The 19,590-nt window shown below is 35.4% G+C and overlaps 1 non-coding gene across 1 annotated transcript; it reads right to left on the reverse strand.

The window, feature by feature from the left end:
• Positions 1-14,096: 14,096 nt before the first annotated feature.
• On the reverse strand, positions 14,097-14,201 carry LOC116890359. Its single transcript, XR_004386577.1, has one exon. It is a non-coding gene; the product is annotated as a U6 spliceosomal RNA (small nuclear RNA).
• Between the last annotated feature and the right edge of the window lie 5,389 nt (positions 14,202-19,590).

Consider the following 19,590-nt stretch of genomic DNA (forward strand, 5'->3'; position numbering starts at 1 on the left):
AAGTAATTGCAGATATTAGTCCAACCATTTTAATTAAGCAAAATGTGAATAAACAAGTAGAAAAGGAACATGGATATATTCATCATAATGAATTACACTTTATTAAACAAATATTCATTAAGGTAATTGTTCTGTAGTTAGGAGTTAACCTTCAAATGCCCAGAGATCATTACTGTTGGTTTGATGAATTAGACCTGCATCATATATAAATATAAATTTGATGTTTAGAATTAGAAAAGTACAGAACACTGAAAAAGAAACATGTTATAAAATCACAGTCATTACTACTGTTTCCTTGCATACTAATGAATAAAAACGAAGAGAGAAAGGCTCACTGTTTGCCAATAATCATTGGAGTATTGTTTATACTAGTCAATATATGAAGAACTAAATGTCCTTTGACAGATCAATTACTAAAGAAAATATAGCCAGGCATAGTGACACAAACTTTTTTTTCTTTTTTTTTATCTTTATTAACTTGAGTATTTCTTATTTACATTTCTTTTTTTTTTAATTAACTTGAGTATTTCTTATATTCATTTTGAGTGTTATTCCTTTCCCGGTTTCTGGGCAACATCCCCTCCCCCTCCCATTCTTTATGGGTGCTCCCCACCCATCCTCCCCCTTGTCGCCTCCCCCAACAATCTAGTGACATTAAACTTTTAGTCCTGTCACTCAGGGAGGCAGTGGCAGGTAGATCTTTGAGTTCAAGGGCAACCTAGTCTACATAGTGAGTTCCGGGACAGCCTGACCTACACAGAGAAACTCCGTCTTACAAAACCAAATAAGTAAACAAAATATAGTATCTAAAGTATTAATGCTTTATATTATTACATTATATTATTCAAAAAGAAGTAATCCTACCATATGCAGGAACATGGATAACTTTGCAGACATTGTTTTAAATGCAATGAGTCAGTAACAAAGTTGCAATAATTTGAATTCTTTTTATAAGAGTACTGAAGTAGCTGAGGGTTGAGTATTGCAAAGGTTTAGAGGAAAAGAAGTAGAGGTGGGCTATTGTTTAGATGTTAGAGAATTTTGGTTGTATGAGATGAATAAGTTTTAGAGATCTACTGTATACTATCATCCTTATACTTTACAATAACATACAGTACATTTTAAAACTTGATCGAAGGGCATATTCCTTATTACCATTAAAAACTCCGGTATCTGTAATTGATTTTTTGCCAGAAAATATTAAGAGTTTAGAGTTTATTGATAGTGGTATTCAATGTTTAATCTTAATGAAATGGGACTAATAAATGTTCTCAAATTCCAAGATATCAATATATTCACTTTAGTATCCTGGCATTAAGAGAGCATGGGAGTTACATTCCAGCTTCCTGGTAGGAGTTCAGAAGTTGTGTTCATGATAATACTTATTCTGATGTGCAGTGCAGAGACAGTCAAGGCAAGAATCAGAGCAACATGCGAAGTCACACCTGCTTATTAGATGTACATCTAGGGAGTGAGATATTGGACCCTGAGGAGATCTCCTCTTTTCTGTCTGTGCCGGCCAGGAGTCATTTGTAATTCTTCCAACCTTGCTTTCCCCATACTGGAATGCAATTTAGAAAACCATGTCAGGGTCGTGGCCTACACTCTTTTTATTCTTCTGCAGATCCTTTCTTATCTAGTGTTTCTTTGTATGTTTTTTTTATGGCAAAACATGGTAGCTGTTAAATAATTGTGCAAATAACTAGTTCCTAGGAAATGGGAAAGATAAGGCCTTAGGCAGTTAGTATCGCAAGTACTCTACAATCTAAAGGAAAGTCATACAGTATTCTTTTTGAGAACATAGCAAAGATAGTTAATATCGTGACATGTGAAGTAAGTAATAGAAACTGACACTATTTAAATAGACATATAATATAGTATGGGCTGAATTGGTTACCAAGGGTCAATAGCAAATAAATATAATCGTTTTATGTAAATTAGTATAAACTTTGGTCATTGACAGGAAAAGAAGTGTTAAATTATTAAATAATTTGTTTACTGCTTAGATGTCATTTCTCGTGAATTTCCACATTTACGCTTAAATGTGTTGTCTGTACACTTAGTTTCAGAAAAGTATTGCGGTAACATAACTATAAAATGGAAAAATCAAGTTTGGATTAATGTGGAAGCTTCTTTCCTGCTGGTATGCATCAACAGTGCTGGAGGGTTCTACAAATAATAACCAGGAAGAAAAGTCGTCAACAGTTACACCTAGCTATGAACCCAGGTAACTATAATGACTGACCTGACAACTTATGTACGCTGGTATAATAGAAACACAGATATTATACAAGTATATACCTATATCTGATTAGTTTTCTCATCTATTCTACAAGACAAAAACTTTAAACTTGGTGTTGTTAATTAGGGGAAAAATTAACTAAACCAACCAAAAGGACAAAAGCCCACATATACTTGTCTAGGTAATATACCCTAGAGGAGAACCAATCCTGTTACTCCGCTAAATGGAAACAGTAAGAAACTGTCCCTTAAAATCTTTATAGCCACAGATGAGTAGTATATCTGTCAAACTTATCAGAGGAATATTCTTTGCAGTAGATTGAGAGTACAGAGACTCACAACTCATTCACATTCACAGAGAATACGAGACTGTAGAATTCTCAGTTGCAAATGGGACATGACATCATATACCCTCTCCCCAAAGCTCAGAGTTCACTATGCACGATGGCATGGCAAATCGTAGGACGTACAAGGAACAGCTATCTATAGCAAAACAGCATGCACCAAATTCAACAGCACAACTGGGCATATGAGTGCATACCAACTGGGACAGCATACACAAGACTTGGCAACAAAAATCCTCAGTGTGACTTGGAAGCGCATCTTCCACTTGTCACCTTTAGTTGGAGACCTACTGGTAATTGATGGTTTATAAGTGCAAGAAGGTCATTTTTTTCTCAAAGATGTGGATTCTAAGAGGCTCTGTATGCTCCAGACAATGGTCCCATACCAATGAATATGCCAGACACAGTAAATGGGCTCAGTGAAAATTTTTTTAAAAAGGCCAAAGAGAATTTGTGAAATTGTGATGGACATGTGGGGTGGTACATTAGGGAGGAAAGAGAATAGTAGTGGATATGAACAAACACGTGTGTATCTGCAAAATTAAGTCAAATACCAAGAAGGAATTGTATGTTAGAAAAACTTGAAAACCCCTATGTTGATTCAATAAAGATATTTTAATATGCTATAACCCTCTTTTATTTATTTATTTATTTTTTTAAGAACCATCTTTTATTGGGGGAGGGGTCATCAATCCTTCTTGGCCGCCGCCTTCCGCATGGCTGCCAGCACGTTGCTCAGCTCCTCCCTCTTTCTCTTGGCGTGGATGTGCGTGCCCACCCTCTTTTTCATAAACTTGAGTGCTCGCTTGTCCTTGGACACCTTGAGCAGCTCCATGGCACGCCGCTCGTAGGGCGCGAAGCCGCACACCTCCCGGATCAAAGAATTATTTCTTTCCACATACCAAACCTGATGGAGAATACGTGGAAATCGATAAGACTAACAGTGAGTTTGTGTTCATAAAAGAGAAACAAAGTGCCATCAACATCACACAACAAAGAGAGCCTTATGTGGAGTGTTGAGTCTATGAGCCGAAGAAAGGGGAAGAAACAGGAGAAGAGGGGGAGTAGAGGAGAAGAGGGGAGGCTTGAGGAATAGTGAGCTAAGGATTAAAAGGTACCATCCACTCACTGTTTAGGGAATGGGAAAAGTCTCTCATGTTGGGGGTAAATTTTCATGACACACAAATCCTTTTAATTTTCTGCTGCTGTATATCTTGCTGAACAAAAGTCATTGAGAGGAGTGACATTAGGCCTTTCTCAGGCACAAAGGAAATGAATTCAAATGGAAAGGTTTAAAAAAATGCTGGTGAAATGTATTGACCAAAGATGATAAAACTGAAAGCAATTGGGAAGAAGGACAGAAGGACAGTATGAGGTGGGAGTGGGAGCACCCTCAGAAGTAGGGGGAGAGGGAAGGGGCATAGGAGAGGGAGTAAGGGGATAGCATTTGAAATGTAAATACAGAAAACATCCAAGAAAACAAAATTTAAAAAGATTCTTTTATTAATGTTATTTGCATGGTTTTATTATATATGAATGTAAGTTGTATTATTTTTTTTTCTACAGATTGACGATTCTATACCATTCATGGTACGCTTTCTGCTGAACCTCTTTAATTCGATCTGTAGAGCTTATGACTATAATCAAAACACATTTCAGAATCCAAAGTTTTCTGGCTTTAATCACCTCTGTGACCTGGAATATTGAAGGTGATATAAGCCTTAGTCTGACTAACCAAAACAGAAACCGTCTGTGAGCCTACCTATATGTTTAAGGACACAGCTCTGAAGTAGAGACTACAGATTTGCATTTGTAATAGGCAATCTACTCAACTCTCCAAAGACACTGATGTTCCAAATCTCAATATTCATGTATATCTTACAATGGTTATGGAGAAATAGAGTTTCAGACAGAATAAAATTGCTAACCATCTGACTCTAAACTAAAAAATACTTAACATGGGAAGAATGAGACAGAAGCATTAACATGGGAAGAATGAGCATAATGAATCAAGTCTTAGTAATACAGAGTAAAATAAGAGGTGAGGTAGCTAGAACTAAGGCTTATTTAGAGCTGCTGAATGTAGATTTAAATAGAGCAGTGTCCCATGATAACTGTGTGAATTGAACAAGTGGAGAATTTCCATTTAGCCTCTGTTTTTCATTCCAGAAATTAGAAAGTTAAGACAAATAGGAATTTACTTAGGGCTGAAGAAAGGGTTAAGACCACTTTGCTTTTCAGAGGACCCCAGGTTCAGTTCCCAGTACCCATATAATGGCCCAAGTCTTCCTGTAACTCCAGTTCCAGACAATCTAATGTGCATTTGAAGCCCAGGGAACACTGGACAAGAATGTGGCGCACATACACAAAATAAAATAGAAAAGCAAGCACCCTGAAAAACAGCAATAACGAGAGTATATGAGGTACATGAAGTATATGAGGTTATTGCAAGAAACACTTGAGTCCAGTGACCCTGTGTTAATCTTTGAATTTACTGAGCAAATGAGATATAAAGCTATATTAGTACCACTTTCCTCTGCTTGTCTTCCCTCTAAATCTCCGGACTCAGTGGAAATCTTGTAGTCACTGCCTTGACTCAACATGACCTGCAGGAATTTTCAGATCCTTGTTTGCTTTCTTCCTTTTACCCCTATAGGAATGCTATGATGTCAGTGTTCCATGCTTGACTTCCCATCCTTAATACTTAGATCTCATCTCACATTTTTGGCCCCACAGCACTTTAATCTACTTCTCAAAGATTATTCTCTTCCACATACTGAGTAGTATTGTAGCATCCACACTTTGGTATGATCTTTTATCTTGAGTTTCATATGGTCTGTGAGTTGTATTCTGGGTATTCTGAGATCCTTTTTGGATAATAACCACTTATCCGTGAGTACATACCATGTGTGTTATTTTGTGAAAGGTTACCTCACTCAGGATATTTTCAAGTTCCATCCATTTGCTGGTGAATTCCATGAAATTACTGTTTTTAATAGGTGAGTAATACACCATCATGTAAATGTACCATATTTTCTGTGTCGATTCCTTTGTTGAGGGATATCTGGGTTATTTCCAGCTTCTGGCTATTATAAACAAGGCTACTAGAAACATAGTAGAGCATGTGCCCTTTTTATATGTTGGATCATCTTTTGGGTGTATGCCCAGGAGTTGTATAGCTGGGTCCTCAGGTAGAACTATTTCCAATTTTCTGAGGAACTGCCAGATTGATTTCCAGAGTGATTTTACCAGCTTGCAATCCCACCAGCAACGGAAAAGTATTCCCATTTCTTCACACCCTCTCCAGCACCTGCTGTCACCTGAGTTTTTTTATTTTAGTCATTCTGACTGGTGTGAAGTGGAATCTCAGTGTTGTTTTGATTTGCATTTCCCTGATGACTATGGAGGTTGAACGTTTCTTTAGGTGCTTTAATGACTTCTCAGCCATTTGAGATTCTTCAGTTGAGAATTCTCTGTTTAGATCTGTACCCCATTTTTAATAGGGTTATTTGGTTCTCTAGAGTCTAATTTTTTGAGTACTTTGTATGCTTTGATATTAGACTTCTATCAGATGTAGGGGTTTCCAATCTGTGGATTTCTGGTTTGCCTTTTCAGAGTATCCTTTGCCTTACAAAAGCTTTGCAATTTTATGAGGTCCCATTTGTCAATTCTTGATCTTAGAACATAAGCCATTCGTGTTTTGTTCAGGAAATTTTTCCCAGTACCCAAGTGTTCGAGACTCTTCCCCACTTTTTCTTCTATTAGTTTTAGTGTATCTGGTTTGATGTGGAGGTCCTTGATCCACTTGGACTTGAGCTTTGTATGTGGAGGTAAGAATGGGTCAATTTGCATTCTACATGTTTACATCCAGTTGAACCAGCACCATTTGTTTAAAATGCTGTCTTTTTTTCCACTGGATGATTTTGGCTCTGTTGTCAAAGACCAAGTGACCATAAATGTGTGGGTTCATTTTTGGGTCTTCGATTTATTCTATTTATCTACCTGTCTTTCTCTGTACCAATACCATGTGGTTTTTATCACTATTGCCCTGTAATACTGCTTGAGGAGGTCTGGCTAAAGGTTCACTTATTTTGTGGATTTTCTCAAAGAAACGGCTCCTGGTTTTTTTTTTTTTATTTATTTTATTCTTTGCAGAGTTTTCTTTGTTTCTACTTGGTTGATTTCAGCCCCGAGTTTGATCATTTCCTGCTGTCTACTCTTCTTGGGTGTATTTGCTTCTTTTTGTTCTAGAGTTTTCAGATATGCTGTTAAACTGCTAGTATATTTTCTCCCCAGTTTCTTTATGGAAGCACTCAAAGAACTGAGTTTTCTGCTTAGCACTGCTTTCATTGTTTGGGCATGTTGTTCTTTCATTTTCATTAAATTCTAAAAAGTCTTTAATTTCTTCCCTGACCAAGTTATCATTGAATAGATAGCTGTTTAACTTTCATGTGGTGTATGTGTGATTCCTGGTTTTTTTTTTTTTTTTTTGCTGTTGAAGATCAGCCTTAGTCCTTGGTAATCTGAGAGGATGCATAGGATTATTTCAATCTTCTTTTATCTATTTTGGAAAGGTGCCATGAGTTGCTCAGAGGAAATTATATTCTTTTGTTTTAGGATAAAATGTTCTACAGATATCTGTTAAGTAAATCTGGTTCATAATTAATGTTAGTTTCATTTTGTCTCTGTTTAGTTTCTGTTTCCATGATCTGTCCATTGGTGAGAATGGGGTGTTAAAGTCTCCTACTATTATTGTGTGAGGTTCAATGTGTGCTTTAAGCTTTTGTAATGTTTCTTTTACATATGTGTGTGCCATTGCATTTGGTTCATAGACATTCAGAATTGAAAGTTTCTCATGGTAGATTTGTCCTTTGATGAGTGTGTACTGTCCTTCTCCATCTATTGGGAAAACCTTTGGTTGAAATTCTATTTTATTGGATACTAGAATTGCTACTCCAGCTTGTTTCTTCAGACCATTTGCCTGGAAATTGTTTTCTGTCTTTTTACCTTGGAGTATAATGTCTGTATGTGTCACTGAAATGTGTTTCCTGTATGCAGCAAAATGCTGGGTCCTATTTACATAATCAGCCTAATATTCTATGTCTTTTATAAGGGAATTGAGTCCATCGATGTTGGACATATAAGGACAAAGGATTGTTGTTTCCTGTTATTTTTGTTTTTAGATGTAGAATTATGCTTGTGTGGTTCTCTTCTTTTGGGTTTATTGTGAGATTAATTTCCTGCTTTTACTAGGGTGTAGTTTCCCTCCTTGTGTTGGAGTTTTCCTTCTATTATCCTCTGTAGGGCTGGATTGGTGGAAAGGCATTGTTTAAATTTGGTTTTGTCATGCAATATCTTGCTTTCTCCCTCTGTGGTAATTGAGAGTTTTGCTAGATATAATGACCTGGCCTGGCATCTGTGTTCCCCTAGGATCTGTATGACATCTGCCCAGGATCTTCTGGCTTTTATAGTCTCTTTTCAGGAGTCTAGTGTAATTCTGATGGGGTCTCCCTTTATATGTTACTTGACGTTTTTCCCTTACTGCTATCAATATTCTTTCTTTGTTCTGTGCATTTTGTGTTTTAACTATCATGTGACGGGAAGAATTTTTTTTCTGTTTCAATCTGTTTGGTGATCTGTAGGCTTCTTGTATGGTTATGGGTATCTCTGTCTTTAGGTTAGGGAAGTTTTTTTCTATAATTTTGTTGAAGATGTTAACTGGCCCTTTGAGTCGGAAATCTTCACTCTCTTCTTTACCTATTTTTCTTAGATTCATTTTTCTCATTGTGTCCTGGATTTCTTGAATGTTTTGAGTTAGGACCTTTTTGCATTTTATATTTTCTTTGACTGTTGTGTCAATGTCTTCTAAGTTATCTTTTACACCTAAGATTCTCCCTTCTATCTTTTATATTCTTTGGTGTTGTTTGCATTTGTGACTCCTGATCTCTTTCCTAGGTTTTCTGTCTCCAGGATTCTCTCCCTTGTGTTTTCTTTAATATTTCTATTTTTATTTTTAGATCCTAGATGCTATTGTTCAATTCCTTTGACTGTTTGGTTGTGTTTTCCTGTATTTCTTTAAGAGATTTATTTGTTTCCTCTTAAAGGGCTCCTACTTGTTTACCTGTGTTCTCCTCTATTTCTTTGAGTTATTGATGTCCTTCTTAAATTCCTCTATCATATTTATGAGATGAGATTTGGGGTCTGAATCCTGCTTTTCAGAAGTGTTCGGGCTTTGTGTAGTGTGAGAACTGGGTTCTGATGTTCTCAAATAGCCTAAGTTTCTATTGCTTATGTTCTTGAGTTTGCCTCTCACCATCTGTTTATCTCTAGTGCTCACTGCCCTTGCTGTCTCTGACTACAGCCTGTGTCTCCTGTGATCCTGGTTGTGTCAGAACTTCTCAGAGTCCACCTTTCTCTGTGATCCTGTGATTCTACCTGTGTTAGAGCTCCTGGGTGTCTAGCTTCCTCTGGGATCCAGAAATCCTGGTGTGACCAAGCTCCTGAGATCCTGTTGTGTCAGAACTCCTGAGAGTCAAGCTTTCTTTGGGTGTTGCAGGAGTAGGTGGGGAGCCAGAGCCCTTAGTCTGTACTGAAGATTGGTACAAGCTGAAAGGAAGGCGTGGCTGGGTCGGGGTTTGTGTTTTCCTGATTCTTGTTTTCCTGGTTGCTGTGGGAGTCCCATTTAAGCCAGGTGTTGTGAAATACCTGGCCTCAACTGTGATCTGAGTGTGTCAGAGCTCCAGTGATCTTGTGTGTCTGATCTTCAGGGAGTAGAGCTTCCTCTGTGATCCTGTGATCCTGGGTATGTCAGAGTACCTATGGTCCTGGGAGTATCAGAGAACCTGTGATCTTGGGTGTTTCAGAGCACCTGGGAGTCAAGCTGTCTCTAGGTCTTGTAGGAGTGGGTGCAGAGCCAGCACCCCAGGTCTGTTCCAGGTAGAGTTTCAAACCAGAAAGCCCCCTACATTTTTTAAGGCATCCTAGACACTTTATTTTTCATTCTGACTTTGTTACTTCATCTGTATATCTCAGAAGCCATGTCAGCCAAGCCATGCCTAGGTTAACAGCACTCTCTTTAAAACCACTGGAACATCATTCTGGCTCCCCATACTTCTATAACTGCCTTCCTTGCATTTTTATTATTGCTACAAATGTATTTCTTGAAGCACAACTAACTTCATTTCTTGAAACTATGCCTAAAAATTATACACAATCTGTCCTCAATATCATCTAGAATTCTCTTGCATCAGCTTTGTGGGTACTGGAATTAAAAGTCTGTACCATCATGTCTGATACATGTTGCTGTGTCAACATACCAGCCAAAAGTAACTTCAAGCAGATAGGACTAGTCTTGGCTCAATTGGGGAATATAGTCCATTATGGTAGGGAAAACATGGAACTAGCATGATTGCAGATGTTATGTTAGTAATAAGGGGCAGCTCATCACATGTGTCTGTAGTCAGGAAACAGATAAAGGAATGAGTGAGGTTGTTAAGCTCACATTTTCCTTTTTTACTTTTATTATTATACTAAGAATCTACCTCATATGTTAATCCTATCCATACAAGTGTAGGTCTTGTCTGTTCAGAAACTCACTCACAGACATAATCCTTCCAGGTATATCCTCTAGAGGCCTCTAAACCCTCTAAGTAGACAGTGATTATTGCCCATCACATCTGACTTCATCTCTATCCAATATAACAAATCCTGGAAATTCCTACACACCCTGTTTTGATAGCTTTGAGTATAGGAAATAGTTTTCTAGAGAATTTCCTGTTGAAGGCTTGTTTTCAAGTTTTTGTACTTCTCAGTTATATTACCACTGTTTCAGAACACAGAGATGGTACTTAATTCTTCCTATTTAACTAGAACATAGTGTGTTTTCAGATAAAAGTAATGAATAAAGGGAGATATAAAAGCACATCTACATGAAAACAAATACATCACCAAAGTAACCAAACTCCAAATGCAACTGAAAATTCAGAAGCTATTCATAGCTAGAGAGAAACCTAACACAGATTCAGTTAAAGATGAGGATGGTTTTCTGTAAGTTGAAAAAATTACAAATTTCACTTTAATAAAAAGAACTTTTATTTAGTTAATGCCTTGGACATTGCACAGAGTTTCTAGCTTGGAAGAAAAATTAGAGTTTTTACTCTGCAAGATTTCTAGATTCATATCATTCTGTCCTAAGTCTCAGCATGAAGTTTGATTTAATAAGGCAAGGTATTTACAACAAACTCTTTGGGATAAAATTGTGTGCCTGGAGAACTTTAGTTTAAAACAAAATATCATATCAATATTATTAATACTATTTTGATAATATGTATTCTATATGTAATATAATATATGAATATATTTAATGTAACAAATTAAAAGTGCCTATACAACCTATTTTGAAATCTTTGAATATAGGAAGTAGTTTATTATAGAATTTCCTCGTTTGAGGCCTGTTTTCTATTCTTTTACAGTTTTAAGTTTTATTACCTCTGTTTCATAACAGAAGAATATATATAAATATATTCTCAAAATTATATTTATATAATTTTATGTACACCCAATGTATGATGTCATTAAAAAGTCCAACTTTTTCTTATACTTTCTCAGAGTATGGATAAATATTATAATAATTATTAAAAAGACAAGTCAACTTCTAAGATTGTATCGGTTAGACATATGTGTATGTGCGTGCTCATATGCATATACACACATAATAACAGTGGAAAAAGACAGAAATTTCAGCATTGTCTCATTATTTTAACAAAAAATAATTGAAGCTTGAAATGATTCAACATTGGACAAATTCATTTTGGGAAGTTTTGCTGCAATCTGAATTTTCAAAAAAAAATGTCCTTTTGAGGTTTAAGATGAGAGGGACACATGTACTTTCCTTCCTTCCTTCCTTCCTTCCTTCCTTCCTTCCTTCCTTCCTCTCTCTTTCAACCTTGATACTTATTCCATAAAATTTCTAAGCAAACAAATGTTTTTAAAAGTCTTTCATTAATATTGAAAGTCTTCATTCCTCACTCTTGGTTTTAAAGGTAAAACATGGGAGTATAGAACTATGGCTTGCAAAATGTAGTTTGTGACTCCTTTGAAAGTAACATATTAGATAAACTGAATATTACATATTTGGATCACAATTCAAAACTGTAGCAAAAATTATAGTTATGAAATAGCAACAAAATAATTTATGGCTGGGGGTTACCACCACAGGAGGAAATGCCTTAAAATGTCATAACATTAGGAAGGTTGAGAACCACTGATCTAGAAATATATTACTAATTAATGTTTCTAATATTCACAGTATTTTTTTAAAAATTGGATTTTCTTCTCTTCATGTAATGAGTTTAAATATCTGCTAAAGTAGCAATAAAAGAGTTAGTTACAAGGGTAAATATTTTATATATTATAACATAATAGTAAACCTTCAAAGGCAATTAGTTAACATTCCTTTAAGAAACGGAAACATCATAAGGAATGAATATATTAAAATAGGGTTTATTAGCCTGGCTCACAGAATGCAGTACAGTTTGGCACTGAGTGACTGTCTTATGCTTGGAAGGCTATGTGTACATGTGTGTAAGTAGGCATCAAAGGACATCAACTGTTTTATCTCATTTTCTACCTTATTTGTAGCACCATCTCTGGTATACACTGCTGGGTAAGGTAAGACTTACCCATGAGTTCTTGTGCTTCTCTTGTCACTGCACCCTATCTGCCTATAGAGATTACCATGTTTTCCATAGTATTAACCAATGCATGCTATAGTACATGGCTCTAATACAGGTTTTGAGGTTCAAATTATTTCCTCATAGTTTCAATACAATATTGTATTATCTGAGCCACTTTGGTAGTCTATAATTACACTGTCTATTTTATTAAGGTCATTCTTGATTCTTTTTCCCTTTAAGATTTCTTTCAGGATTTTTTTTATTATTGTTGTTGTTTTTGTTATTGTTGAAGCCATTTTCTGCTTCAGTGCTGACACTCTGTTTATCCTTCAGGTAATTATCATTGGAGCACTGTCAGGCAGCACATTCGTATGGAGACTCTTGTGTAATACAGAATGAAATTATGATTATCATGTCATGTTAAGAGTAATGAGTCAATCCATATGCATACATGCCATATACTTTACTCACCTTTGATGTCTGTCAGAGAATAACTATAATTTTATAATTTTAAGGCATCATCAACTATAATACATTTTGCTATTAAGGATAAAAATCAAAAACATGGAAAGCTAGCAAGTGTTTAATTTTTGTTATGAAACAATGGGAGATGGACATTAACTTTTAATAATTGAATAGGTAATTAAAATGTGGACTTTATCTGATCCTCTTTACGTTTTATCATGTTAGAGAATGAATTACAATCACGTATTGCATTGTTTATCTACACTAGATAATGGAATCTGAGGCATTAACATGAATCAATGCTATCCAGTGTAATCTGGAAATAGTAAGAAGACATAAATGTTCAGGCTTCGTTTTGTACAATGAAACAAAGTCTCACTAAGGCCTTTTAAAATTGAACACTTTTACTTTTATTGATTTTATTATTGACTAGTTTTACTTGCTGTTAGAAGTTTAGGATAAAAAAATTCCACTCAGTTCCCCAAGGATTGCAACGAAGACCTCTTTAAGGTCCCAGGCTGAAACATTATAGCATGGTGTAACTATATGGGAACCAGAAGTTGTCAAAGAAAGCTTTTAAAAGTGTCTGTTTTTATTTAATATATATTATGGAAATAAATATGTCATAAACAAATGGATGTCAAATAATATTCTTCTGTATCAAACACATGTGTAGCTTATCAAATTTCAAATTACGACTCTTTGAAGTAGTGCCATCTACTCTGACATCTGTATAAACTATTTCTCACTTCATTTAATGAATTTCTCCTAAACTTAAACTGTGGTTAATTACATTATTATTAGCATTCACTTTTAAGTATAGAGACTTCACACTTTAAGTGCTTATGTTTAGCCTTAAGTCTGTTATATTCTTATACATTTATTCTTTTACTTATAATTCTTTTACTTATATTTCATTCAATGTTGCTACTGCCATTGAATACCTGTGGTATAAAGCAGAGTCAATTTGTTTCTTTAATGGTATAAAAACTGGTGTATTGAATACAAACCAGGGTAGGTTCCACATTCAGGAGAATTTGGCTAATGCAAACTGGACTTGATGAGAGAGCGAAAGGAGAGAGGGGGAGAGAATGTCATGTTAGGTGGGTAAGATGTGGGGTGAATCTGAGAGGAGGTGGGGAGGAGGTAAATATGGATTATAGACACTTCATAAAATTCTCAAATATTATATTTTCACTCCTGGTTCTCTTAATTCCAGGTTTTCTCCTTGTGTGGTATCATTCAACTTGCTCCATTTGTAATCAACATTGTTTCCACAGTGCCTAAGCAAACAGCAACTTGACCAACAATGACTGACTGAGCACCTTTTCAAACACTATGCAAAACAACTTTGACATACTGTTTTGAAAACTATCAAATGGAAAGCTTCATGAATTTGTGTGTCATCCTTGTGTAGGGGCCGTGCGAATCTTCTCTGTATCCTTCCAATTTTAGTATATGTGCTGCCCAAGTGTCCCCCAGTGTAGGAAAATGCCAAGGCAGGGGGCAGGAGTGGGTGGGTGGGTGAGCACCCTCATAGAAGCCCGTGGAGGGAGGATGACATAGCAGGTTTCCAGAAGGAATAGCACTTGAAATGTAAATAAATATAATATCCAAAAAAATCCTTCAAGATGAGAACACAGTTCAGGAATAAAGTGTTTTCCTGAAATTTAGGGATTCTGGGTTTTATTTCCAGTATTGCAGAAAACCAGAAAGAAATTAAAACAACAACAACAAAATAAAAGAAAGAAAACTACCCAAACACAAGTTTTAAGCAATATTTAAATATTTGTTAATCATCAATTTCCATTTTGTTCAGCTGATTTGAATCTGTGAATCAATTTCAGTGAGGTCAATTGGCTTTTATCTTCTGAATTAGATTCATACTAATAGTGTTGTATTCAATTCAAGTTCCTGAATAAACTTATAAAAAGTCATATGTTTGTATACAGTGTTCTAATATTTAATTTTGTACTTAGGGATGTAAAGGAAATATAAAAGAAGTCAGCATTTCCCAAAAGAATAATTAAAATCCTTTGTAATTGATCTTAATAATCTCTAAGACAACAGAGAAAGTGTTAAGGGAACATGGAACCTGCCAATGTACATATATCATATTCAAAATTCTAAGCAGAGAACAGACATGGAGTGGTTACATCTTGGTCTCATCAAATCAAACACAAAGACCCATCTTCTTGCTTTATTTTAAGTAACTTTCATCTCTCTGCTATAGTTCATTTTCTGGTAACCAGTACATCAGTTACTTTTCAATGCTCTGAGAAAACACTGTGACCAAAAATGTTATAGGAGAAACAGTTATAGGAGAAGCTTCAAGAAGACTGGAGAGTTAGAGATAATAAGGTAGATATCCACAGGAAAATGATAATGTCAAGGAGAGAACAATATTTCATAAATTCTCCATTTTTTGCCATATTTATTTGAAGGGCATGTACCTGACTGTTAATTATAGTTTTCATGGAAAATACTTTTTTGGCTTGAACAACAGGACAGTGTTCAAAACAGAACTTACTGGAAAACTACAGAATAAAGTTCTAGGACAAAGAAATCCAGGGATTTATACTCCTAAGGACTAAACCACCAACCAATGAGTACACATGGAAGGACCCATGGCTCTAGTTGTACATGTAGCAGAGAATGGCATTGTCCAGCATCTGTAGGAGGAGAAGTCCTTGGTCCTGTGAAAGCTCATCGTCCCCAATGTAGAGGAATGTCAGGGTGTTGTGTTGGGAGTGGGTGGGCGGGGTTTCCTCATAGAATCAGGGGAAGGGGAGGGTGTATAGGAAGGGAGGGGAAGGGTTAATATTTGAAATGTAAATACCTACAATATCCAAAAATAAAAATAAATTTAAAAAAATGAAAAGAGAAAAGAGCAAATTGGAAAAAAAAGAGTACAGTAGGGAGTTGTCTCACAATTGTGGTTCGACCCTAGGCAAATCTGTGCACAGGGAGAACACAGATTACCTCAGAGAAGCTAAATTAGCTGACAGGAGATTTAATTGTCTTTCACTGGAGGGAAAACAAGAATTTGAAATTTGAGTTCAGCCAAGTTAAATCCCTGGATAAAAATTTGAAAACATTTTGGAGGAAAATAAAAGTCAAAACTTTTACAAGACATAATTTGTAATACCCAGGGCAACCATCTGAAAATAGTTTCTATGTAAAGAACACAGAAACCATGAGAAGAGAGAATAGAGAAAAGAGACCCAGTCTATCTAAGTAAAATTATAAAAGTGCCTGGATATTATGAAAAGAAAATCAACTACAACTGCTTTATCATTAAATATAAGGCATTTAGATAGATAATATATGTAATATGTGGATATTTTTGAACAAAACTAGGAGATATCTTTCTAACATTTCAATAGGCTGAAGTTTTTATGACATGAAACTAAGTTATTTTAAAGAATGTCTGAAAATGTTATAAGAATTAAAATAATTAACTAACTTTAAAAACTATAATATATGTAAGTCTATATATAGATGTATATATACATTTTAGATGAAATTTGCTCATATCGGCTGACAATGATTTCTCCAAGAGCACAACTCTTATAGAAAGACCAACATCAGGCTATAAGAAATTCTCCTTCTAATTGTTAGTCAGCCCTATCCACAAGACTCCTAGAATATTGCAGCCTATCAATATTGTACTTCATTGCCCCTCAGAAATATGATGTAAGTTCATATTAGTGAAGACAGTAGGAATTTTAGACACAAGTTCTAGAGGTTCCTGAGTTATAAGGGACTTTAATGTTTCCTTCTTATGGATGAGCTGGAACCATGCAAACTTCCAAAGAACAGAACCTATCTACATTTACATCCAGCTATGATGTATATGAACCACCACAACAGCTATAATGTCACCATTACCTAATAAGCATTCCTTGGTTGTAATCCACTTTAATAAAAGAAAAATCTTGCCTGGCATTGAAAACCTAATCAACTACCAAGAGCTAATGAAGTCATAGATCTTGGAGAAGGACAGACAACAATCTTTTTCCTGAAACAGCATTTAAACATAAAAGCCTACCTTCTAAATATTTGGCTTTAGACCCACAAATAATTGTGTGTAGGATGATGTCATCACGCAGGTGTAGGCAGGTACAAGATAGAACAAGGCCTGTGATTGGAAGGATGGGTGGGAGTAAAGTTTTAGGGAGAGGAGGAGACTGGAATGAGATGAAGGCAGAGAAAGTCGCAGAGAGAACATGGAGGCTGATGATAAGATTCCTCTCTGCATATTTACAGGATGTTATGAATATTCTTAAGGAATGGATATGTACAGGGCTTTGTATCTTTAGGTGGGCAATTATATCTTATCAATTGGATCAGAGGTTATTGTGTTGTGTGTTCTTTCATGTGGAGATTTAATTTTAAGATAGTATGTCGCAGCTGAAGACACTAGGCCACCATGGAATTGGGATGTATATTTCTGGCATGGTGGCAACCTGCCTTGGGAACTAGTTGGGTAGAGTGACTGCTATCAGGCTCAGAGAGAAGCCTTTAGCAGTGTGATATGGGATAGAGCAAAATGGGTGAGAGGCTTTGCTGACTGAGATGAAGTTATCTACAAGTTATCTTGGGGCACTGTGGTGCTAGATCTAGAGTGGGATAGAAGACGGCATTTTTTAAAAATAATTTTACAGCAACAATTGTGCTCCTTAGAAAACCACAGCCAAACAAAACACAGAGTTATAAGTGGAATTCAATACCAGCAGATATAAGTACAAAATAACTATAACACCTAAGGCTTAAAAACAGTGCAGGGTCTGGGATGAGTGCCCATTAATAGCCAGAAGAAAAAGAAGTTTGCTATACGACTGTGTCTCCTTGTAAGCTCAGAAGCAACACCCAGTAATTTTCAATAATATGACTAACTAAGCAGTACATGAACAAGGGCAGCATTAGAGCAATATACATGCCAAAAGGAAATATAAGGCTTCAATCCTGGAAATAACTACTATAGACAATTAAGAGATCCTAGGAGTGGGAGAGCCTTATGAGTGAAAAGCACACAAATTGGTATCCAATAACAAATACAAGCCTTGAAAATATTCATAAAAGTAGGATTATACAGTCCAAGAAGATTATATTTAGGAGGGAGAGAAGAGAGAGAGAGAGAGAGAGAGAGAGGAGAGAGAGAGAGAGAGAGAGGAGAGAAGGGGGAGGAGGAGGAGGAAGAGGAGGAAGAAGGGAGGAGGAGGAGGAGGAGGAGGAGGAGGAGGAGGAGAGAGGAATAAGGACAATTAATGAAAAAAGAGACCATGAATTTGAAAGAAAAAATGAAGACATATTTCATACATGAGGGGTTTTGGAAGGAGAGAAGAGATGAGGGAATAATGAACTAATATTTTAATCTCAAAAATAAATATTTTTAGAGAAAAGTTATCTTAAAGTTATAAACTTCCATGTGATAAAAGATATCATTAAGGAAGTAACTGTACAAACCCACAATTAAATGGAAATCTTGAAAACCTTGGAAAATATTTTTCTGTTTGCCATTTAGGAGACATAAAATATCCTCATACAATTCAAAAAAGTCTTAAAGATAGACAATCTAATATTAATTAGTAAATATTTGAATTGGTGATTTACCGACAATTTCCAAACAATAAGCACAAGTATGTGGAAGAGTATGCAATATTTTAAGTCACTGTGAAATTTTATAGTGAATCACAGTGAATAAGAATGATCTTGAAAACAGGAAATGGAAGCAAGTTTATGAAGAGAATATCATTTAAATAATGCTGTATAGTTCTAAAGTACTGAAATGTATTTGAAAATATCTTAATATGTCTTTTAAAACCAATACATGTTAACACATAAATCAGAAATTCCAATCTTAACCATTTACCCAGTAAACTCAAAAGCATGCATTCCCCAAAACACTTAAATGAATGTGATATAGATAGCAATTAGGATGATCATAATTTATGGAAGCATCCAGGTTACCCTCAGTAAAATTGGAAAATGATTTTATATATTCATAAGGATAAATAATACTTAACAGTAAATAGGATTAAATAATAATACTGGTAAAGCAAGACAGGTTCTTCAAAACATAGGGTAAAAGGGACAAAGATTACACAGCAACTGATGTAACAATATGCGACCCGCATATAAGTTATGACCGATAACTTGCTGTTTGTGGAACTCACAACTGTGGAAGTGGGGGTGTCTCTGACTCCTTTGTTTTTCTTGGGACCCTTTTCCTCCTATTGGGTTTCCTGGTCCAAAAAATAAAAGTTCTGTGTAGTTTCACTTGCTGAGCAAATCTATAAATAACAGGGACTAATAGAAAAGAACTATAACAACCCAAAATATTTATTCATGATTTACTGTGAGCCATCTGTGACATTTCTAGGGTGTTTTGTATTATATTCTAGATTTAAACAGGTGTATGCTTCTGTGGAAACATTTCTCATACATCAAATAGCAGTTTCATTTTGTTTGTAAATATTATTTCCAATCACACAAAATTCTAGGTGAATATATATATTTTCTTAAGTCTTTGTACGGTTGAGTACTGATGTCCCCAAGTGGATTTATAATACATAACAATAATACAGGTTCTAATATAAGTAGAGAGATATATTGAGATAGAATAAACAAGGATTACTGACTTAGTCTTCTAAATAGTGGACATATTGGTGTTTACTATAAATATCCTTTAACTTTTATTTGTTTAAAATTTTTCATTATTAAACACTATAAAAATAAGTGTAAGATAAAAAATTTAACCTTAAACATTTATTTCAAATAAACCTTTGCAGTCTTGACTATTCCTTTCTGTACAAGAAAGAAGATATATAAATTATGGATATTTTCATCATTAATAATTTTCA

This window comes from Rattus rattus, chromosome 1, assembly GCF_011064425.1.
Source record: "Rattus rattus isolate New Zealand chromosome 1, Rrattus_CSIRO_v1, whole genome shotgun sequence".
In the NCBI taxonomy this organism is placed as follows: domain Eukaryota; kingdom Metazoa; phylum Chordata; class Mammalia; order Rodentia; family Muridae; genus Rattus; species Rattus rattus.